General features: G+C 41.2%; 1 pseudogene; it reads left to right on the top strand.

Annotated features, from left to right (window-relative positions):
* The first annotated feature begins 555 nt into the window (after positions 1 to 555).
* LOC139474660 (uncharacterized) lies at positions 556 to 25279 on the top strand (annotated as a pseudogene).
* Positions 25280 to 25559: the final 280 nt, after the last annotated feature.

The raw sequence follows: 25559 nt of genomic DNA, 5'->3' as shown, positions 1-25559 counted from the left end.
TGTAATGCTAGCATATAAGGAGAACAACTAGCCATCTTAATTAACATGGAATATCATTCATTAATGCGGATATCTGCAAAATGTAAAAGACAAGACGTAAAATAATATTCACTCACTCACGCACTTGGATCACTCACTCATGACCCAAGTCCGAATAAACTGAAAAGAAATACCCTTTCTCCTTCTTAATGTAAAGCCTCTTTTCCAATAAATATATGTAAACAACGTTTCATACAATTTTAACAAATTTGAGATCCAATTACCCATCTTTAAAAGCACTAAACAAAAATAAACAAACATAACATCCTTCCCACATAACTGATATCCTTAAACATGGCAACACAACAAACTTAATGGTCTCTTAACTAGAAATAAACATGTATTTTCACTTTTTTCAACGAAATATAATCTGTCAACGCTTCTTTAACTCCGAGCGTGCAGCAAAATTGAAAAAAAATTGAAAACAACGAGAACGCCAACCAAAACACCGAAACTGGAGGCATGGAATCTGCAAATTGAAAACAGATTTATCATAAAATTCCTGTTTTGGGTAATGACACATCGCCAGCTAAGAGCTAGAACCGTAGAACAACCCTTAGCTACTGTAGGCTGTCACGTAATTGGTTAGTATATAGAACCCCGGGTTCAAGCTGCGATGTGATAAGAAGTGGGCGATTTCCCCCTTGCTGTTTTTTCTGGCGATAAAGAAGACGATGACATTGCACGATAAGGGATAAATTTTTTTTTAGATCTTCTTTCCTCTCCTTCCAAAGCCTTCTCTTTTACGCTTGGAGAAAGATTACGACGGATGTGAATTAACGGACTCGCGTATCCAACAAGATAAAAAGCGCCAGATATATAAGAAAATAAACCAGCTGAAGATGTCGGTAGTACTTGGTGAATTACTTGAAATACCAGCGGGAAAATAAACCGAAGATCGTCATGCCTTGCTGTTGGATATTTTCATACCGAGAATCCCACCTTGCCGATTGTTGGCAGTACGGCAAAAAGCGAAGCTCGTGGGTTCCATAGTGGAGTCATGGAGCCGACGACGTATTAATGAACTTAAAGATAGGCTGATCGCTGGTCTAAATATATCTGTGATAGCGGCAGATCCATCAGCATGATGTCCCGGTCGTGGGTGGGTGTGCAGGTGTTGTTGCTGCTGCTGTCGCTTCTCGCTGTTGGAAGTGGACAGGATTATCCCCACTATAACTTTGATGACTTACCCGATCTGTCCCTTCCCAAGGACTTGGAAGGGCTTGAAGGGTTCGCTGATGTCGGGGGTGGGCCGAGGGGGGAGGGGGGTGATGAATTCAGGCCCGATGGGGTCGTGCAAGGGCTGATGATGGGAGACGTTATTCGGAGGATTGAGAATTTGGAGATATTGTGTCAGGACCATGTGTCCCCCGGGACCCCCCGAGCAACTTCGGCGACGCTGGAGGCAGGTAGGTACATTATGTCCACACTACTTTACTATGTTCTTTAAATGTTAGGGGCGGTGGGGTGGCCGAGTGCTTAAAGTGTTCGCTCGTCACGCCGAAGACCCGGGTTCGACTCCCAACAAGGGTACAATGTTGACGTCAGGCCTTTGTTCTTGCAGGTCTGAACCAGGAATACAATAGCTATTCCTGCATTTTAAACAAGAAACACTAACGCAACTATAGGTCTGTATGCAAAATTAAACAGAAATTAAACACCAATCATAACATGGTTTAAGTCAGAGAAACCACTCGAATGTGTTGATTCTCGTGATGCTGCATGACCTATCCACTAACGAGTCAGTGACGCAGCTGTGTGAAGCATGCTACTAAAACTAGGATCACTCTTAACAGGCTCCACATGTTACGGATATGTTACTTGCTGACTATCATCAAAAGATTGTATTATTTCCAGAACTATACAATATAATTGTTGTTTGATTCAAAGTTTTATGTAAGTGTGTACCCTTGAACACATGTATGCTTTTTAATGAATTTCAATCTTGTACTCTCAATTGGAGGAATATACGTCTTTAAGACGCCGGGATATACTGGAATACTGTTCAAAGCGGCGTTAAACGTAAACTCACTCACTCACTCCACATGCTCTGTGTATTTTCAAATTTAGTAAGTGTATTTATTGACGACTGTCATAGCATATATGTTATGCTTGGAGTACATATGTATATCGAGTTTTGATGGTTTAACTCTTAAGAATCAATTTATCACATTAATTTTATGTTGAAAGATAAAAACGGGTTAATGAAAAGAATTAAAATTTTCTGCTTGTCACATGAATATGATTTTCACTGTGAATAGTGCAACATGTCGTGACCAACGTTTTAACCTAACTACCGCGCAAAGGAAAGAGTACACTCATGTGTTATGGTGGTTTAAAATGAAAACAAACAATAAGTGATGGTTTTTCGTTATTTATGTATTTGATACGATCATCATAGTTTGAAGTGTTTTGGCTACTGTTTTCAGCCTAGTTTGATAACGTTTGTAATGGTTTTTTGGTCAAATCCAAGTTCCAGGTGAGTACGTTCTAGCCCGACAGTCTACATGAAAAATATTGACATTTTGTAATACAAAGCAAGAGTGAATAAAAGAAAACAAAAATCACAATATTCCAATAGGTTAGCGACAAAACAATTTAAACACGAGGAGTGGTGGTCACGTGCTTTACAAGGCGCCGCAATACGCCCTACAGAATTACCTTCCCCAGCAATGCAAGGATATGCTGGGCGTGGGTTAGAACACCAGAATCGTCCAATTGTTAACTGACCTGGCCCCGCTGTTGCATAAAAGTAGTCATGGTTACAATCTGGGTCAAACTGGGATTTTCTCCGGCATTTAATCAACACGTCGTTTATATCTGATATAATGTCCAAGCGGCGTTAAACAAACTCACCCCAAAAAACAGATACAATACTCAAAACCAATACTTATGATATAATATACAATATAATATCAACATGAAAATGTCAGAACAATTACTATATAAAATCAATGGCTTAATAGTTAAAAGAGGGATTTCGTTTTTGATTTTTCAAGGTTTTATGTATTTATCAGTGAATTCTTATCGCACTTACGTCAGATACAAGGTGACCTTGGCAAGCTTCAACCAAACACTTCTGCGTTCATGTGATACAGGTTGTTTCAAGACCTTGATGTATATTCCATATCTCCATCTCTGCGTCAAGGGCTGTGCTTTATCTGCCAATTACTTCTGCATGAAGCCGAACATAAGATTAACGATAGACGCCTTAAATAAAGTCAAGCTTTTGCGTTTTTAGCGCTGATAAGAACTTTATAAGCAACTAATTTCTTAAAAGAATCTCACCGTGTCGATCTGAAATTTGTTTTTCACTGTTTTGTTAACAAAGGTATCATTTTGCGGTGTGAGACCGTCTCAGCCACTGGTTACAAGAAGGAAATGTTCTGTCTGTTGAGTCGGCGAAACAAGATTGTTGTCCAACGCAAAGCTGTGTGTATATCTACGGATATGTATAAAGTACGTTTATCAACCAACATGAATTATAGCATTTACTTTTTTCAGATAAAGAAAGACTTCGTTTTAAGGAACAAGGATGAATTGTTAAATGGGTAGGAAGTGCCGGAATTATGAAAGTAAATATTTATCGATACATATATGTCACCCAGGATGACGTCAATTGACGAATGAAAGGGTATTACCGAGTGTACAGTTCTAGTCTCGTTATACTTTCGTTTCAAATCCTACCTTACCAAGGGCTTTGCTTCGAGCACTGGCACCGACCAATCACCATCCTCCCGAGGCAAGGAATTAAAGGGGTACTGATCTAAAGCAATTCCCCGGGACTGGTTGTTACCTTTGTTATTGTTTTTCCCGTGAGTCCCCGGATGATATAGCAGAAACCTAGACTAGTTCACGACCTGTGCTGCGCAATTCGTAAGCGCATTTGTCACTTTAATTGATAGTTATAGGGCGTATGGTCACATTGATCAACAAAATGAAATACAGTTTTGGAAATAATAAGGAAATGTAGGTATTTTTGTGGGTAGCATCGGTAATGGTGACGAAGTTTTGATAAGTCACTTGCTTGATAATTGTGCGATTTTCGTTTACTCTATTTTAACTTGCAACACAAAGTAAATATTTCTCCTGAGCATTGCTTATTTTATCGTCTTTATATTTTTACAGTCAAAATGTGCACAATTTTCACTTAGGAAATTTATTAAACCCCTGAATATTCAGTTATTTTACAAATTGACAGAAAAATATGTCCACCTGTATTATTATGACTTTTTTATGTTTAATATCATCACCAAGAGACTGAAAATGTTACGATGAAAAGTACATTTCTATATTGTTGAGAGAATCACATTTTACAAATTGACTGTATTATATACACGCTTACAAAGGAAAAGACTTGTGAAAACAACGTCTATCGCACATCGAAGAATTCCCCAACCAAGACATAGACGAACAAGAATGAATCTGTCCAATGCTACAGCAAATGAAGGAAAACAAAATGCAAATATCATAATTACAACCTACCAAATTTCTGTGTATAATTTTAGGCAGCTTCCTGGTTCGAGGAATGTATCCGTGAATATCCACACAAAGGAACAATATCCCACTCGTCTGCAGCTGTACAAAGAAACCTATTCGATGTCACGTGTCTCTGTAACAATCAAATATTTTAAAAAAAATATATATCGTAATAATTTTTTTAATTTGAAGTTTACACGATATACGGCTTTTCCATTGGAAGAGAGGTCGGTCACATGACCGCGAAATTGACGTTCATAAGTGTATGAACGACACAATTTGACGTTCATACGTTTTTCACGAGACCGTGTTCTTGAAATGACGTAAACACTGACGGACTACTTCCACATTCCTGGAGAAAGCCCTGGGAATTCCCTAGCACGAAAACATACATAATCGTTCTTTCTGATCATTTAGAACCTTTATTCTTGGTCTCAGCGTTTCAGTATACATTGAGAAATGTCAGAGAGCGTGATTGCATGATTGTTCACGAATATCCTCGTACGGCCCGTCCTAATGAAGAAACGAAGAAATGCACATCTAAACTATCGTAGTATTGACTCGATCCAAGCCTAGGCTGACATTGACCGTCTCCAGCAATCTATGAATTTACCTTAGTGTCTGTTTGACGCATCTTTATTCACCTTTTAATGATCGGCCAGTTGATCAATGATGACTAACACATGTAACCGCCACAGGTTCATTAACAACTTCGGAAATCTCTCCCGTCACGTTTATCGTGTGGGCCATTTTGACGTCTTGTACTTGATGTAAATGTATTACGACGCGCTGTCATTGTGACTGCCTTACTGAGGTAGTTCTTTACAGACCTTTCTCATCTAATGAGAATATGATTTGAACACATGTGCCGCGTAAGATGTTTCTGAAGAGCAAGTTGTGCATCCATACGCCCATGTCACCTCTCTTTTAGAGGAACTATTTTACTCCGCGATATATCTAGTTGTTGTATGGCTGTCAGTGTAAACATGAAGTTACACGTACTAAATAAAATTGTGTTTGGATCTTGGCCTACATCATTTGAGGTAAGAAATTGTGATAAAAAAAATATAAGAATTGACTTTCACTTCGTGTGAGTTCAAGCTCCGATGTACGTACAGTTTGGCCCTCACTCTACGAATGTTCAAACTCCAATGAACTCACACAAAGTGAAGGTCAATTCTTAAATACATTCATTAACTGAGCATCAAGTGAATGACGACAAATACACAAGTGTAGGGTTATACCAGAAAAGGTGGATGACAACAAGGGAGTAGTAATCGTATTACCGACGCAATCCGAAAATGTTTTCACTGCATGGATAAGTTTTTTTTATAATCAAACTATAACAGGGGTATTTCCAAATGACGACATCCGATGAGCTCCGCCGTTGTTTTTGTCCGTTTGTTTAGGCTGAAGAAATTATTAACATGCGCCCTTTGTCGAAATCTTTATAGATCACTGTTAACCAATCGGTGTTCAAAAATGAGTAAAACAAATATTGCCTCCAAGTTTATCTAGCTGTCCTTGCAGATGGTAGCCCAGTCTCTTGTCACGCTCCTTTGCGTTGCGTATCATCCGGGTACTCACGGGGGAAAACAATAACAAAGGCAACAACCAGTCCCGGGGAATTTCTTTAGATCAGTGCCCCTTTAACTGAATATAAAAGCCAGTTGCCACCCTTGCCGAACTTGGCTGGAATTCCTGGGCTCGATCGTAGCGCCACCAGTGGTTATTACGAGTTATGTCCCTTCTAAGCCTCTCCTATGGACCAATCAGATTCTATAATTTGCATTTGTTTCAAACAAAATGGCGGCGCCCAGTCAAGACGATCTGATCGATAATCAAGATCTATATTGTGATAAAACGGGTCTCACATCGTGAAGTGCATCAAATCACGCGAGCACCTTGAAAAGGTTTGGAAAATATCTGCTGACAACGATTTGGTGGTGCACATGCTTTGCAAATTCCGCCATCGATCGAAATCTGCACGACAGTTTACGAACCGGATTTCGATTTTGCGTGATTTTGATTGGACTGTGCATAGACTCGTTAGTCCAGCCAAAATGTAACTCCATAATACCAGCCTAGTTCGGCAAGGGTGGAAACTGGACTTTTACAGTCAGTTAACTCCCTTGCCTCGGGAAGATGTGAGTCCACTTAGTGCCTCGTCTTTACCAAATTGAAAAGAAAGTTTACACTCATGTTTGATGGTGGCTAAAACGACATGGTTAATCGACGGTGATGTATTTGATACTGGTATTATAGTTGTGTTTTGGACCTGAAGTTTGAAGTGTTTCGGTTACTGTAACGTTTTGATAACGTTTGTAATTGTTTGGTCAAATCCAGTTTTCAAGTGTTCACTTTCTTTTACCCGGCAGTGTATATCAATGTTGTTCTTCGGTTAAGTCTGCTTCATTGTCATGTTTCAGATTTTCGAAACACACTGCCCTGTTGAATCTTTATTCTATTGGTATAAATACTACTACCCAGGATTCTTTCGCTACCTCAGCTTCATTTCCGGTTGTCACGTCACCATCATGATTATCTTATCAGTAACTTCCCATAGAATTTCTGGCGCTCATAGGTGCAATTTGATTGGATGATTATGTTTGGAATGGTTTATTTCGACTCGGACTCAGAACGAAACTATGGTTTCGATTGGGTCCAAGGTAGTTATCTAAACAGAATGGAATCGTATAGTTGGTTCCGTCAACAGGTAAAGGGGCGGTCGGCTAGCCTAGGTGTTAAAACGTTCGCTCGTCACGCCGAAGACCCGGGTCCTATTCCCGATATTGGTAGAATGCGTGAAGCCTATTTCTGGTGTCCCCCGCCGTGATATTGCTGGAATATTGCTAAAAGCGGCGTAAAACCATACTCACTCACTCAACAGGTAAACCATTGCATTTTCAACATCAATGGAACTGAAGAAAAAATGGATAATTTACTTATCCCTATAAAATGAAGTTGAGAAAAAGGGCTTTTCATAGTTCAAGCAGATTCGGTGGTTCAACTGACTGACTGACGGTTATATTAAGGCCATATTTGAAAATCCAAAAGGCTGTCCGTAGTTGTGTGAAGTCGTACCCACGTCGTCAATTCACTTGCGACAAACTGCTAGCTTTGTATTTGAAACACTCAATACCAGTCACACCATATGTATGGTTATTGTTGTCTTTGTTGAACACACGTGGAAGTCTAATTTCTTCTATGGACAGAAAAGCTACGTTGTGTCCCGTGGTTCCACAAACGGGGTTATGTTCATAGTACATGTGTTATAATCAGCATAGGTCTGCATTACGTTCAGGCGGTATAGCTGACGATGGCGTTAAATAAGCCATAATTCCCCTCAGACAAAATAAAATAAATCTGAGACTGAAAAAAAACCCGTTACGTATGTTCAAAATAATGATATAGTAAAATTAAGTTTACCACATATCATTTAAAAATACGAACCATCGTAAATTCTATCTTTTTAACAATAGCTGAAATTGTGACATTGTTGATATTGCACAGCAGAGATTAATACTAAAAAACACATAAACAATACAACATAAATTGTAACACGATTTGTTTCTAAAGACAAACTGGCAGTCGGAAAGCAAATGCTTGAGCAAACAAAACAGGAATGTTCACATGCCAGATTTACAAACCCAAGAATTGTTGAATTGAATGACAAACAGTGACGATATTAACGAAAAACAGGTGACAATGTCCTCAAGCCCTGCAAGAAAAACAGCTTAAGTGGACATGTTTCCAGAACCCCTTACACTGATATGTGTGTTTGAACAAACTATTTCTGTACAGTTCTCTAACCTCAAAGTCGCTGATGACTTAGTATGGAAAGGTGTTGGTGCCAGCAGGGCGACCACACAGCTAGCTGAGGCCACAATGAAGGGCTGCGTATTGGATGTTTGTAGCAATGGCGAGATTCCACTTGCTTCCAGTTTACAAACGGATTTGAGTATGATTTATTTTCATAATTCATTTTCTGATTCACCGGCAGAGCCAAGGGTGGGTGTAGCAGGTTTATATAATGTATTTGCTATTCGTCAGCGGAATGACAGATGTGCGGGTTGTGTATTAACACGTGTGGTGAACAAGCCAGACCATATATTCTAGGTGTGCCCGTCTCAGGCTAGCCTTACTGCCAGTCGCCACGACGTTGTGATATATATATATATATTTATATATAGATAGATAGATATATATATAAAGCGATCTTAGTGCTAAGTTGGTCGTAACCCCCATACTTTATCATAGGTTTACGATCAACGTAGCACTAAGTATTCTAGGTGTTCCCGTCTTAGGCTAGTCTTACTGCCAGTCGCCAAACGATGACAGGCTAATACCTGAATTGCTGCATATGACGTTAGACCTGTGAAGATCCGAGTAAAATAGGTCTCCAGCAACCCATTCTTGCCGCAAAAGGCGACTATGCTTGTCGTAAGATGCGTCTAACGGGATCGGGTGGTCAGACTTACTGACTTGGTTGATGCATGTTATCGTATCCAAAATGCGCGGATCGATGCCCATGATATCAATCACTGGATTGTCTGGTCCAGACTCGATTATTGACAGACCGCCGTCATATAGCTGGAATATTGCTGAGTGCGGCGTTAAACAACAAACAAACAAACAAACAAAAGCATATGACGTTATATCAGAAGTCAATCTCATTCAAATCAGATCTTTTACTCTGATAAGGCTTCTCCCAGCATGAACATCTGAGGACAATTACATAAAAGGCCGCACCAGATGATCGTTCAAATCAGCGAATCCGTGTTTATGCTTCTTATTCTTCTGTCGCTATATTATTAAAATGAAATCTTAGTGCGCTACCGCTGTACAGAGATCTGAAAACGTCCAATTACAGGACACGTCAGGTTGAATTCCTCGGTTAGAATGAACGAAGCAACCAGACAAGCATATCTGATTTCAGTATCTTCCCTTCTCAATATAATGGAGGAGCTCAGGTGCTAAGAAATTGAAGCCCTGTGATATTGAAGTGGATATTTCACACATCCTGTCGTTTCTTGCCATGGCATCTACTCCCAAAAGGTTATATTTCTGTTCTGTTGTGGATGTGTTTCGGCGGATGGCCGACACTGGTTGTTGACGTGTAACATACATATTCACCGACAAAAGAAACGCGAATACCGCGAATGGTTAATATATGAAGAATTATTCATATTCAAGAGATATTAGATTGCTCGCTGCGCAAACGAACATACTGTTATGTTGTGTGAACCGACGCTCATAAACGCATCACATGTGACGTCATAGGTCCATGACTCGAGATGCACCATTTGTCTCGTGCAGGATTGGCGTGTAAAGTTTTGAAATCACGTGCAACATATCGTGATATGTATAAAGACACGCTGTGGTAAAACTTGACTGATTGTTAGTTTTGTCATTAAGTGGCACGCATTGGAAACATCTCTTCTTATTGTACATACTTCTCTATGTTTCGAAGGTTCGCGTTTCTTTTGGTGGTGAGTATATTTACTAAGATCTAATTTCCGAATCGAGAAAGCAGACATCTGATTGGCTCAAGGACCTGCACATCCTTCTTTTAGATTGGCTGCTTTCCTTTTGACGCGACCTTCTGCGAAGGTGTTTTCAGATCATCACACAGGTATCGAATCGGAGAAAACTATCAGATTTTAATGATTATATCAGATGAACAACTTGAACTGTTTCTCACCATCACTTCACTTACTACATACATTACTGATTAACGGGTTTTACATAAATGATAATAAAACCATAAAAATAAAACAAAAAACAGACACCTGTTTGAAATATGCTTGACACGGTAACGTACAGTATGCGGGGAAATACGGTAAGTAGATTCAATCTGCTACACAGCAACCAGTTAACTTATGTAGCTATTTCCGCCTCAGCTGTTATGAGATTGCCACCGACTTTGAACACTGGTACGGATCATCTCAGCATTGAGAACAGCGCGGATAATTCCGTCTATGAAAATACTGACCTGAGACAGAAAGGAACGTATCAAGGATTGCAATTTATTTTTGTTGCCGTGTGTCAGTAATTAGAGTCTACGCTTGCTAGAAATGGCTTGACAGGCTCAGTTTACACACTGGTACAAATAACCGTCCGGTCAATACGTTGAACGTTTTCTTTAGAGCAAAAGAAGAAGAAATAAATCTAAGATATTTAGAATTAGAATGCAGGACTGAGGATGTAGCGACAATTTGATTTGATTTTGGATTTAGTTAACCCTTGTTGTCTGTTTGTTTGTTTGGTCTTTTAAAGCCGAAGCAAATAATATACCAGCGATATCACGACGGCCTGTAAATTGTGTTTTTGGGTTTTTTTGTAAACGCCACACTCAGCAATATCCAAGCTACATGATGGCGGTCTGTAAATAATCGAGTCTGGACCATACAATCCAGTGATTAATCGAGTTTGGTCCAGACAAATTTCTGATTGATATGATAAAGAACGTCTCACAGCCTGACCACCCGATACATTTGGTCGCTTCTTACGATGCATAAGTTCAGAATATTGATCATAATGAAATGGATATATAAATTAATACAATGGATAATCGAGGAGGGCGATGGAAAACTGGTATTGAGAATCGCTTCTGGAATTCCCACGGGATAAAACAGGCACCCTTTACAAACCTTTGAAAACGAACGCCCACGAATGTAGTCTGACGGTGCTCAGTCAATTCAGCCTGTTTCTCATGGGTTGACATTCTGTTCATCGCGGAGGGAAAGCAAAATATTATATTACAGAAACCCCACTGTCGTTTATAAATCAAACCTGTACAAAAAGAATAAGGTATCGTTTGTACGAGACTCTTGCCTTGGCAGGATCCGTTGCTTGTTATATCCAACATGGCGGGCAATCTGCAAGGGGACTTAACTCTGAAAACAAACAATGTCAACGCAAACATCGACGTCCACTAAAGATTCAAGGCACATGTTACCCCACGTGTTTTGACCAGCCAACTCAAACATAATAAGATTGATACATCCGCCAAACTCGTCAACCACATGGAATTAAATCACGCTACGTTTAGTTGATCGGTTAGTACGAAACAGGCAGGACCTATAGATGTTTTCCTATCCGCGCCGCGCCCAACGTATCTAAACACGCAGGTGGAATGAGAGGAGATACTAGGCGCTAAATAAGTAAAGTAGGCTAAATGAGAACGATTGCAAAATATGTCAGAAACGTAAACATATTTCAGTCTAACCCATCATACGGATCAAACGTATGGGGGTCTATTATTCTGTGTAGATGAAAGCTTATTTGATATACCCTCCTTGGGCAGGCACTGTATACAGGCGGTGTTATCATATTTTGGTTCCAGATTGTGTGAGTGCAGGAGTGCTCGAAATGGCAAAATAGGACACAAGGTCAATATTTCCAAGGGAAGTTCTGATCATGAAAATGAAATTGTATGCCTTCTTTGTCAATATCAAGTTGGCACACATGATCCGCTGGAACTGTTTATAGTGAGTGAGTGAGTGAGTATGGATTTACGCCCCTTTTAGCAATATTCCAGCAATACCACGGCGTGGGACACCAGACATGGGCTTTACACATTGTACCCATGTCGGGAATCGAACCCGGGTCTTCGGCGTGACGAGCGAACGCTTTAACCACTAGGCTACCCGACTGACCCGGAACTGTTTATAATCTCTCCATCTGTGCAGAGATGCGTCCCTTGGGCACGCCAGAAACCTATGATTGTGGGTTCGAATCCCGGTTCGCCCCGATTATGTTTCTAGGTTTGTCAGCACCATACCCGTGCTCGTGGGTTTCACCGAAATGGTAAACGTCTGAGACCCGCATCACTTCGGGCTTTCCTCCCACATTAAGCTGACACGCCGTGATATAACTGGAATACTGTTCAAAGCGGCGTTAACCCCAACTCACTCACTCACTGTAGTCACACACTTTTTAAACGTCGGCGGGCTAAGAAACTGGAACCTCTTGAATCGTTGTGCTTCACGCTACCACCTGTGCTACAGTTTACATTCTAAACACATTTTTTACCGTGAAGACTGAAATAACCGACAGTCTGCCGTTGCCAAGTCGGAGCATAACTCCCCCGCACAGCGTCTAATATCTGAGCATATCTACACCGCCAATGTATTCTAGGAAGCCCCTACCCCAATATGGGAAAGTCTCTCCGTGGCGCCGTGTTAGGAGAAGGCTGTATTCAACTGTATTTGCAAAAAAAGGGTTAGAAGTTAAGATCGATAAATAAATAAATAAAACAACAGCAACAACAACAACAACAAAACACCTGCATGCATGTAATAATGGGGCTATTTTTTGTAGCTTTAAAATCTATAGCATAAATGAACAGTGTGTTTTGATGGAGAAGAAGCTTTACCATACAAACAGTGAGTTCCGCATGTGTTCAGTGTTTTCCCAAGTTGCAGGTCACGTTGTCTGTCAGTATATTTGATATTTTATGTAAAGAAAAGAAATTCTCTGCATGAAGATTGTATAATTGCTTCTTTTTTTTTTTCCTACTTCTTAAGCAGCACATAAGTGGTCATGTCTTAAAGGTTTACTGTTATGTGTGGACACGTTAGACTTGTACAAGACTAAGACAAAAAAAAATAGTTTAAATCATAAATTCAAGATTATGTAAATAATAACAAGTTGTCTCTATAAGAAAGTGAAATTTACCCCAACCTAAATTATCATCACCTCTTCTTTCAAAGTGAGTGAGTGAGTGAGTATGGATTTACGCCGCTTTTAGCAATATTCCAGTAATATCACGGCGGGGGACACCAGAAATGGGCTTCACACATTGTACCCATGTCGGGAATCGAACCCGGGTCTTCGGCGTAACGAGTGAACGCTTTAACCACTAGGCTACCCGACCGCCCCCTTCTTTCAAAGAAACCTTTTAGCGTCTCATAGAAGTCGTTCAGATTCGGATACACCAATCTTCCATGCTGTTTACTGATATGTCCTGTGTTAATGTGAATGTTGGTAGAAGCAAACTAACACACACCACGTTTATTTGTTTCTGGGTAACAGTAACCTTTCTCAAACATAACAAACAGATTGTGAGTCGTGATACAGACCCTCTGAACATACTGAGGTGACACATGGAGAAGTAGTGTATACCTAGCATCGATTCACCAAATGTCAGCATTAATAACGATTAGCTGTTGTGCGTGGCTATGTTAACATGGCAGTTGTCTGCTCGCCACGTATATGTTGTTCAGGTGATATATATTTGTACATGCCAGACTAGGGTAGTGTTCTTACTTAGTAATTGTTAGCGTAGTACATGATAGAATATTTAAAGTGTACTTCCTATCGAAACGAATGACTATTGCATGAACGCAAACGAAACGTCACCATGGATAGATATATGAGAAACCTCATTTGTCCGAAACCTTATTTGTCCAAACACTGTAAACATACTTTGAGACATATTAAAATGATGAAACTTGGCAAAACTGATCATCAAGGTTGAAATTAAAGTATCAAATGTTCTTAAAGTGAAACACAACACTAGTCTCTTAGAAAATGGCATCACAAATCAGTATCTCGTGTGTCCGCCATTGCATTGATGACCGCCGTGCAACGTCGTTACATGGAATGGATGAGGCGGTTGATGAAGGCCATAGGCACTTGAGCCCACACTCTGAGGAACGCCTGGCGCAGTTCAGCTGCAGTTGTCGGCCTTGGTCGGATGTCATTCAGCCGTCTTTGAATCTCGTCCCATAGGTGCCACAGGATTTAAGTCGGGACTGAGGGCAGACTACTGCATGGTTCTGAAGCCATTCTGCTGGAGGGAGTCTCTTGTTTCTCTCGCAGTGGTGGTACGGGCGTTATCTTGCTGAAACTCGTGGTTGCGGCGACGTGCCAAATGAGGTATCGCGTGTGGTGTCAAGACTTGATCAATGTACAGAGCTGCTATGACACCATATCCTCTCCATGGACCGATGTTCTGGAAGACCAAGGGCCGACCCTCTGTGCAAGACCAATTCCACCCCACACCATGATGCTCGGACCATCCCATGAGCCTCTCTCAACAACACAAGCAACGAATAATGTTCCCCCATGGCGTCGCCAGACTCTCTCTCTGCCATCTGCTGTTGAGATACAGTAACGGCTCTCGTCTGAGAAGAGGACTCTTCTCCACTGCTGGTGGCGCCAATGCTGGCGCTGTGTTGCCCACTGAAGACGGTCCCGGCGATGACGTGGTGTCAGAATTGGTCCTCGGTGTGGCCTGTGACAGTGGAGGTGTCTTCTCGTCAACCGTCGACGCACGGTGTCGCACAATCTGACGATCCTGACGTCGGGGGGTGACCCTTGGTTTTCCACTACTTGGTCGGTCATCTGATGTTGGTGGTCTGGTATCGTTGCTAGAGACTGTATATGGTACTTACATGGACTTGAAATGCATTGGCTACTTGCCGGGCGGTTTGTCCAGCTTGCAATCGTCCAAAGGCTTGGTGTCGCTGATCTCTTTTCAATCTTTGCATGTGGTAGCAATTCAATAACGAATGAATGTTAGCCGATCTGGGTGGATTTTTATAGGGCAAGAAATGAGGGAACGCATGTGCATTTCAATTTGCACGGAACTCACGTGCATCGGGTTACCATGGCCGTTGCTGTGATGCGTTTGGGCGATCGGTTTTATTGTCATCTGCTTGTTTTTTTTATCATCAAATTTCTTTTTTTCGGACAAGGTAATGTTAAATTTTAGAAACTTTGACAAAAATTACCCAGATATTTAAATGACAACATTTCATGCAATGTCACTTGGGGTGACGTTTCTTTTGCGGTTCAGTATATGTATGTGTGTGTGTGTTTGTATTATAATCCTTAACCTGACGAAAGTTATGAACACACAATGTCATTTAGAAAGTGGTCAAATGTAACTTATTCATATTTGGGATAACACTTTCTTAGTAAAGTACAATATTGTTAAATATTTGCCTATAATTCATACCGTAACAAAACTAATGATTACATTTGTTTCCATTTTATAATTATAAAGATAATATTGTATTTATCATTGTCATCATAAGAAATTATCATACAATTTAATCCCATTTATGTATTTATGAATCATATTTCATTTTCTTTAATGGTTACTTAGTTTGGAATATTCGTAAATGACACTTATTAAACCATATATACAACACATATATTATATTACATTGAGACAATACGTATACGTGTACCTCCGTACTTCATTTCGCCACGACAGGTCACTGCACTTTCCCGCAGACTAGAAAAGTAGCTCATTACATATAATATACGGGGTGTTAAAGTCAATAAGACGAAAGTTGTAATTATTGTGATGGTTTAGTTTGGGTATTGCCGACTTCCAACGTCGACAATGGTACGTAAACAGAGGAGAAACTGGAACGCAACCTCTCAATAAATTGTATCATCTGTTTGATTTGTAATTGAAATTATCTTAAGTTGGCGATATCATACCCAAACAATGAGTGAGTGAGTGTGGTTTTACGCCGCTTTTAGCAATATTCCAGCAATATCACGGCGGGGGACACCAGAAATGGGCTTTGGCGTGAAGAGCGAACGCTTTAACCACTAGACTACCTGACCGCCCCTCCAAATAATGAACTGTAGCGGCGCTTAGTCAACATTGAAAAAATACTTCTACCTAGTTTTATTTAAAAAAAATATAATTTGACTTGAGACTTATAATTTTGTTTCAAAATACATAATACACAACTGCTGATCGGAATCTTAGACGTCCCAAGCAATCCCAGTTTGGGAAATATGTCTAATTTGCATAATCCAATATGACAACCAATTATCAATATGTCTTCCATATTTCAGATGAGGTTCAATTTTTTAGTGAACAAAAGCATGTGTTGTATTGCGAAATAGACGTATTTTATGTCTAAAAAGATATTCACAACTACTGAACGTTTTCGACTATTGACAAACCTACAAAAATTCAAGATGGCCGCCAATTTCTAGATTGCCGACAAGTTTCCTAAATGTTTGTTTACACTGTTGAATCTTTTAACTCTAAAACAGTGTGCTAGGACTAATATGCATATAACTTGGAACACTAACTCACTGAAGTATAGTGAACACTTTTAGATAGAAGCTCCGCTACAAGAGCCGCCTGGTGGCCACAAATCCAAAGATGGCCGCCATGAGATTGATGGCTAGACATAGAATACTAATACACTGTTGATCTCTGATGACATATTTGAGTGATTTGAACTTCTACATTGCGTTAAACAGACCCAAGGATGCATGTAGAATACTCAATCATTTGCATAAATCCAATATAACCACCAAATATCAATATTTATCTTATATTTTTAAATGACATGTTTTGGCGAGTTTAAATATCAATGTTGATTGTTATTGTCTGAATCTACTTATTAACATGACAATACACGCTATAACAAGTTTCGTTTTCATTCATGTAAATACTTGTTGGAAACAAGTACGACCTATATGAGGTCATCTCAGAATTAACGGGGCGGTCGGGTAGCCTAGTGGTTAAAGCGTTCGCTCGTCACGCCGAAGACCCGGGTTCGATTCCCGACATGGGTACAATGTGTGAAGCCTATTTCGCCGCGATATTGCTGGAATATGGCTAAAGTGGCGTTAAACCATACTCACTCACTCAGAATTAACCCAAACCAGTTGTTTCACAAGAAGTCGATGCGTTATCTCCCCTGTATTTCATTTGCGGACATTTAGTATGGCCACCAAATACCAATATTTGAATATAAATCTGGAGCTTTTATTCCACTGCTCATTCCGTAACATGATCACGTGATGAACAGTGGAAAAAATGTCACGGTTAACGCTGTAGCCTGACGTTGCAGGGTCATTATATGCATGTACCTCGAAAGTCTCTTGGAATTTTGTGCCACCAGGGGGCTCTGGTAACGGAGCTTCTATCTAAAAGTGTTAACTAAACTTCAGTGAGTTAGTGTGCCAATTTATAACCATATTAGTCCTAGCACACTGTTTTCAGAGTTAAAAGATTCAACAGTGTAAACAAACATTTAGGAAATTTGCCGGGCACCTAGAAATTGGCGGCCATCTTGAATATTTGTAGATTTGTCAATAGTCGAAAACGTTCAGTAGTTGGGAATGTTTTTTTAGAAACATAATACATATATTTTAGCAATACAATACATGCCTTTTTTCATCAAAACTTTGAACCTTATCTGAATTTATGGAGGATATATTGATAATTGGTTGTCATATGGATTATGCAAATTAGACATATTTCCCAAACTGGGATTGTTTGGGAGGTTTAGTATGTTGTTTTCGGGACCTTGCAGAAATGCATTCTAGTGAAATAAATTCTGTTGCAATTTCATCCAAGTGAAACTTTATTTTGCCTGGACTACATATGATAGTGAATCATAAACCCAGACACATGACACAGTCGGAATCGTACAACCGACTCTACTCTCAGCAGACATTTCTTGTGGGGCTGGAAAGGGTTCTTGACGTTTTTTATTTATGTAACAGTAATCATAACGAGACCGTGTTCAAGTTCCCCCCGAAGGGTAATGTTAATTTTCTGTAAAAAATCACGAATATTTACAATCACATTTACATTCGCTATACACAACAGGGTCATGTCAGCCTGCTCAAGTGTTCTTCCCTCCCGTGGATCAATTTAACTTCTTGAATATTTATAGTGCAGGTTTCCTTGAGGATACAGAGGTTTCCAAGACTAACACATGTTCACGAGTTGTTACTGGGGGCTCTCTCTGCGGCGAGAGGCATATGCTAGTGAGTCTCTATACACATGTCACGTTTCAAATGGCAAAGAAGATTATTCTTAAGCTTACATCAGGATAGTACGGAAGCCTTTTAGGGCCATTTGGGTTTTTTTCTACTTTTTTTTAACGAAGTTGGAATTTCATTATCATTGTCATTATCCTTTGTTTACTGGAACAAAATATCTAGGATCTGACGCGCATAGGGGCGGTGGTATAGCCTGGTTGTTAAAGCTTTTGCTTGTCATGCCAGGTTCGATTCCCCATTTGGGTACAAGGTGTGAAGTCCATTTCTGGTGTCCCCCCGCCGTGATATTGATGGAATATTGCTAAAGGTGCTGTAAAACCATACTCACTTTAATTACTGGTTCGTAAAGATCAATCCAGGGGTTCATACCAGACACCAGATGCAATAAACGCAGTAAAAAGTTATTCGTCAATTCCCATAAATGAAATTGGACGGTTGGTTATCGTTAGTGTCATAGTGCATTGTCCCCGTCCGTCTGTAACACACCATTACATTTTCGACAGCTTCTCGACACGCTGTGGACGACATCCCCCCCCCCCCCCCCCCCCCAAAAAAAAAGAAAAAAAAGAAAGAAAAAGAAACAAAAGGTGGGGTAAACTTCAGGAATACGTAGCTTGAACATCTTTCTTAAATATTGACCTACATATATATTGACCTTTCGGCCTTGTAGGATATATAGGTCAATATATTGTTTTTAAAGTATTCCTGTCGGTAAACTCGTGAGCCGAGAAAAGGTTTACATCCACGAAACAATTACTAAGCTACGTTCGTCCAAAACACCCAAATGAAGAACTTACTAATTTTACTATTTGTAATACAAATGTTATGTGAAATGCTTGCCTTGAGCGATATATGGAAATTGACTTAAACTGGTTTAAAAGACATCGGGACGTTCTTACGTTTCTTGTTGAAAGCAGTTGGTGACACAATCTATTCGCCCAACTTTGAACATACGATTTTTATCAGACGAGGATGGGGGCCTCAAGTTGAACGCCCTGCCGAATGACGTGACCCTGACCTCCTCCAACCACTACGTGGTGCCCGGCCCGGAGATGGGAGCAGACTTCACTGGTCAGTTCAGCCCCACCCCCCAGCAGCTGCAGAAGACAATGACAATGATCCAGGATTCCGTCCTCGTAATCGCCTCGGAGCAGGACAAGTTGAGAGAGGTCAGTGTTTAGTGGTCTATCGGTCTATCAGTGTTTAGTGGTCTATCGGTCTATCAGTGTTTAGAGGTCTATCGGTCTATCAGTGTTTAGTGGTCTATCGGTCTATCAGTGTTTAGTGGTCTATCGGTCTATCAGTGTTTAGTGGTCTATCGGTCTATCATTGTTTACTGGTCTATCGGTCTATCATTGTTTACTGGTCTATCGGTCTATCATTGTTTACTGGTCTATCGGTCTATCAGTGTTTAGTGGTCTATCGGTCTATCAGTGTTTACTGGTCTATCGGTCTATCAGTGTTTAGTGGTCTATCGGTCTATCAGTGTTTAGTGGTCTATCGGTCTATCAGTGTTTAGTGGTCTATCGGTCTATCAGTGTTTACTGGTCTATCGGTCTATCACTGTTTAGTGGTCTATCGGTCTATCAGTGTTTAGTGGACTATCGGTCTATCAGTGTTTAGTGGTCTATCGGTCTATCGGTGTTTAGTGGTCTATCGGTCTATCAGTGTTTAGTGGTCTATCGGTCTATCAGTGTTTAGTGGTCTAGCGGTCTATCAGTGTTTAGTGGTCTATCGGTCTATCAGTGTTCAGTGGTCTAGCGGCGTCATGGTGATGCATAGACTCAAGGTTAAGGTCACGTGTTTGAAAGTTTATGGGAAAGGACAAATAAAGTGAAAATATGGTTGCGATTGTTTGACGAATTTCAATTGTCCTATTTATATTAAGTCAATTCCGAGGGAAAAAATCATAAAATCAGTTGAAAGTATTTAAATGTCCAAGTAAAAGTGCTGAAATCACACGCTCCGTAATCGGCTTCCAAAACAAACATATTTGGGGGCGTGGCCTAACGGTAAACTCACCAGGATGAAATCACTCTGGAGTGCCCTAAAGTATTAAAATCTAAAGTCACTATGTTGACTTTACTTACCCTTGATTTTGTGTTTAATTTACCTTGGAGTGAGTCAAGTTTCTTGCATACCTTGTACATTTGGGATCAGTGCCAATCGTCATCCAAGCAGCACAGTAAAGGTCAGATGAAACTATCTGTAGATAATCTCTTCGTGATCACGGGCTGTGTTAACAGATTATTTACTGATGTATAGCGGAAGAGGTAAGAATAAGGACCCTTCTCCACAGACGGAGCACAGGTGGCCAAGTTTTCGATTCGCTGTACAGAGTTGCGTCCTTTGGGAGTGCCAGCACCGATGATGGAACCCCTGACTTATCCTCGTTATGCTTCTATCTGTAGGTTTGTCGGCACAATACCAGTGTTCGTGGGTTTCGTCAAAGTCATTGACGTCTTAAGCTGGCATCATCACAGGCTACTGTTGCTGTTGATGATGATACTACTAATACTTATCATAATCATAATAATTATCACCCTTCTCCTCGTCGTCATCATAACCACCGCCAGCACCACCACCACCATCATCATCATCGTCGTCGTCATTATTATCATCATCATCATCATCATCATCATCATCATCATCGGGGGGCACGGGGGGCCAAGTCATCTAAGGCGCCGCGATTCGCTGTGCAGAGTTGCGTCCCTTGGGCACGCCAGAAACCTATGATTGTGGGTTCGAATCCCGGTTGGCCCCGATTATGTTTCTAGGTTGGTCAGCACCATACCCGTGCTCGTGGGTTTCACCGAAGTGGTAAACGTCTGAGACCTGCATCACTTCGGGCTTCCCTCCCACATTAAGCTGACACGCCGCGATATATCTGGAATACTGTTAAAAGCGGCGTTAAACCCAACTCACTCACTCATCATCATCGTCATTATTAATATCATCATCATTATTATTATTATTATTATTATTATTATTATTGTAGGAGTTCCAGGAGGTTCTGTTGGATCTGCAGGCAGTGAGACAGGAGATGTCTGATGTCAAGGCCGGCCTGAGTCAGTCACGGACGGAGTTGCTGACGGCTGTACGGAGGGCCGACACGGAGATCAAGGGGCAGGACTCCAGGTTGCAGAAGCTCGCCCAGAACGTCTCCAGCATCGACAACTCACTCGGGGGTAAGGTGTAGTCGTAGCACGGCCTCTTCTTATAGGGGAGGTATACTTCAACTCAATAATGTTTCACATTTACATCCGGGGCGAAATAAGTCCCCATGGCCATACAATGTAACTAAAATATGGGATTTGATGTCCACACAGGTACATGGATTTGTTTGTTATATATATATGTGTGTGTGCCATGGTCTCGTGTCTTGTGACACTTGTCGGTCTACGTCTAGACGTTGTAATGAATGCCACGTGCAAACATGAGGCCGTGTAAGCATGTCATTAATTTATTAATTATTCCCCATAAATTAGACAACCCGACAACCCGCTCCCCACACATGTAACATTTTTTCATGACAATCCCCTCCCCCCACCGCCACCCCCACCCCCAAATAATGTTAATGTTTAAACTCTATGAGAAAACAGAACAGTCAATATTTAATCTTGGGTACTTTTTCATTTTCTTTATCTTAAGTGACGTTACAAACTTACCCATTTTATCCATTGAAATCTATGCTAAATCTAGTCGAATCATGTGATGTCCTTTCAGGCTTCCATAGAAGTTTTTACGAGCTTTCCAGTCTCAACCGGTCTGTGCTGGTTGCCATGAAGGTGCAGAAGCAGACGCGGCAGAAGTTGACGGGGTTGACGGGAGACGTGAAGACGTTGAGGAGCAACGTCGGTGACCTCCGGGAAAACTGGAACAAGACGATGAAGGAGACGGCTCGGCGACTGCAGAGGAGCTACACCGTGGGGAAGGATGTGAACAAACTCCAGAAACAGTTCCACTGTAAGTCTCGTGGGCTGTTGTGTAGTGAGTGAGTGACTTGGGTTTAATGCCGCTTCGAAAGTATTTCAGTCACTGTTATATCATAGCGCGTCAGTTTGATGTGGGAGGAAAGACCGAAGTGATGCAGGTCTATGAATGGACCACCCGTGCCCCTAAATGTTGTGTATATTGTTCCCAGTATATAATCCCAATGCCCCTCGCGACACACACACACGCACGCACACACACACACACGCACGCACGCAGGCGCGCACGCCCACACGCACGCGTACACAATCTGTTGAATAACCACTTTCTATTTGTGTCACGTCACATTTTAGCATGTCCATTAATCCAACTGTCCATTTACCCTGGGCAATGTCTCACACAGGACACTAGACACGATGTCTAGACAGATTAAAAGTGTGAAACTCTTAAACAAGTGAGCGAGATGGCTTTGACGCATCTTTCAGCAATATTTCAGCAGTACCACGAGGACACCAGACATGTTGGCAATCGAACCTGATCCTTTGGCGTGACGGTCGAACGCTTTAACCACTAAGCCATCCCTGCGCACCTAGTCTTTGTCTCTGTTCAGTGTCAAACCCGACCCATTCACTCAGTGAATCCATATGTGTGACTGTCTGTTTGTTGTTTAACGCCGCACTCAGCAATATTCCAGCTATATGACGGCGGTCTGTAAGTAATCGAGTCTCGACCAGACAATCCACTGATTGACATAATAAGCATCGATCCACGCATTTGGGATACGATGACATGCATCAACCAAGTCAGCGAGCCTGACCACCCGATCCACCCGACAAGCATAGTCGCCTTTTACGGCAGGTATAGGTTGCTGGAGACCTATTCTACCCCGGATCTTCACGGGTCCTTTATGTGTGGCTGAACAGTGTCAGTTCAGCGACTACGGGGGTCCGGTGATGTGTTCTCTGAATACAACTATTTAAGTCCACCAGTATCCCCAGCCAGATCTTCCTGTGTGACTTTTAAGAAAAATGTGCCCTGTCAATAAACAAAACTCGAATAAAAGCAAGCAATCATCCGTGGCGCGCAGATAGATCTGTTGAAACTCATGTGGACTTTCATGCGAGAGATAATAAAACGAGCACTTAAATGTTAGACAAGCACAGGTGTTTATCTGATACTACTGCGCGTAACTTTAACAAGCAATTCCTTTATTGTGTTTCAGCCATGAAGACAAGGTTCACACGACTTCATGGAAAAAAGTGTAAGTATACCGTCAGCTCCGGATATAACGAATCACCGGCTATAACGCGTTGCATTGTGGTTTGTTTGTTTTGTTTGTTGATTAACGACCCACTCAGCAATATTCCAGCAATTGATATCGATCTACGCAATTGGGATACGATGACATGCATCAACCAAGTCAGTGAGCCTGACCACCCGATCCCGTTAGTCACCTATAACGACAAGCTTAGACGCCTTTTACGGGTTGCTGAAGACTTATTCTACCCGGATCTTCACAGGTCTAACGTCATATGCAGCAATTCAAGTATTAGCCTGACACGGGAGTCAGTTGTAGTAGCCAAATTTGCAATCAACATTATATATCATGTGCATATCACGTTTCGTACAAGGACCTAATCTGGCCATTATATCTGTCTTTTCCTGAAAAGTGCCCGGTCGGGATTTCGGGTTAGAATAGCAACAGGTGCTTGTCAGAGGCGACTAAATGAATCAGGTGGTCAGACTTGCCGACATGGATGATTGTATGCTCATAATATCAATCACTGGTTTGCATGGTCCAGATTCAAGTTTTTGCAGGGCTTATTATATTATAGCTGAAATATTTCTGAGTTTGGCTTAAAACAACAAAGGGATAAATAAAGAAAGGAAAGTTAAAATAAATATTTCTCCTCAACTCGTCAATGTTGAACATCCCGTCAATGTTTAAATTTATCAAGTACATTTTGCAGGCAATCAATACGTTTTAGTCTTTATTTAGTCTTATTTAGTTTTAGTATTAGTTCTTTGAATGTCAGGATTTTCTAGTCTTTAACGAAACAGTTCACCAAAGTGGTAAACGTCTGAGACCTGCATCACTTCGGGCTTTCCTCCCACATTAAGCTGACACGCCATGATATAACTGGAATACAGTGAAAAGCGGCGTTAAACCAAACTCCCTCACACACCTCACGCTGTCAATTGTCTCACAGGACTTATCAAGCTTGTAATCAAATCCTTCTCCTTCCAGGTGAGTCTGGGCGATGGATGTTCATGAACTACCCATTCTCCTACGGCAAATGGCCTCAGTCACACCCCGTCAAGTTCGCACAGCCGTTTTCCCGACGGCCCTGAACTTACATACGGAATGACGCAGCTTGATGTAAACTACCGTTACAATACTCGGGCCAGGTGCGGGTGGTGGGTCTTGACACCAAGGGCTTCTCCCTGGTGTGTGACGGCTGGTACAACACGAGGCTATACCGGGTCGAGGTGTCCTGGATGGCCTGTGTCGTGTAGTCTGGAGAACGTCGTCATGAACTGCAGATGACCTTGAACGACGCTCAGTGGCCTTGGCATAATCTGAACAAAGCAATGGGTGACGAGTGTGCGCGAGTGTAGCCGAGATATATGCAACGCCGGACAATGCCCATTTACCCGTTTTTGCGTGCTACTGTGACTTCATATTTTAGTTCAACTTTATTTTCAAGCATTCATCAGTATGCAGTGCATGTAAGTGGTGCGCGGTGAACCAGGCTGGATCCTATACTATGTAGATCATTGAACGAAAACATACACGTGTTGGCTCATATGCATCACAAACCTGCTGAAATATCCGTATTAGGAACTTATTGTGACATCATATTGAGTGTTGCTGTCTAGATATTCCTTATGTTTATGATAATAATAATTATTTGTGTTATAGACATATAAATGGATCAATTAATGGTTTTTTATGGTATTTCTCAAATGTAGGTCAATGAGGTAGCCATGTGGCCCAAGCGTTCGCTCGTCACACTCGTCCAATCATGGCTACAATGTGTGGAGCCAAATTTCTGATGTCCCCCCGCCGTGATATTGCTGGAATATTGTTAGAAGCGGCGTAAAACTAAACTCAAACAATATCATGTGGGAAGCTCAAGAAGCGCTCGGAAAAACCCCAAATTTTGAAACATTGTAAAACACTATTTTGTCAAACGCGGATTCTGTATCTCTTCGGTTTCTTGTACAAGTGAGTGAGTCAGTGAGTCAGTGAGTCCGTGAGTGAGCGAGTGAGCGAGGTTTTACGCCGCTTTTAGCAATTTTCCAATAATATCACAGCGGGGGAC

The sequence above is a fragment of the Haliotis cracherodii genome, unplaced genomic scaffold, assembly GCF_022045235.1.
Source record: "Haliotis cracherodii isolate W230 unplaced genomic scaffold, xgHalCrac1.p SCAF_3, whole genome shotgun sequence".
In the NCBI taxonomy this organism is placed as follows: Eukaryota; Metazoa; Mollusca; class Gastropoda; order Lepetellida; family Haliotidae; genus Haliotis; species Haliotis cracherodii.
The sequence above is the reverse complement of the archived record's forward strand: the minus strand, read 5'-3'. Positions and strand labels throughout refer to the sequence as shown.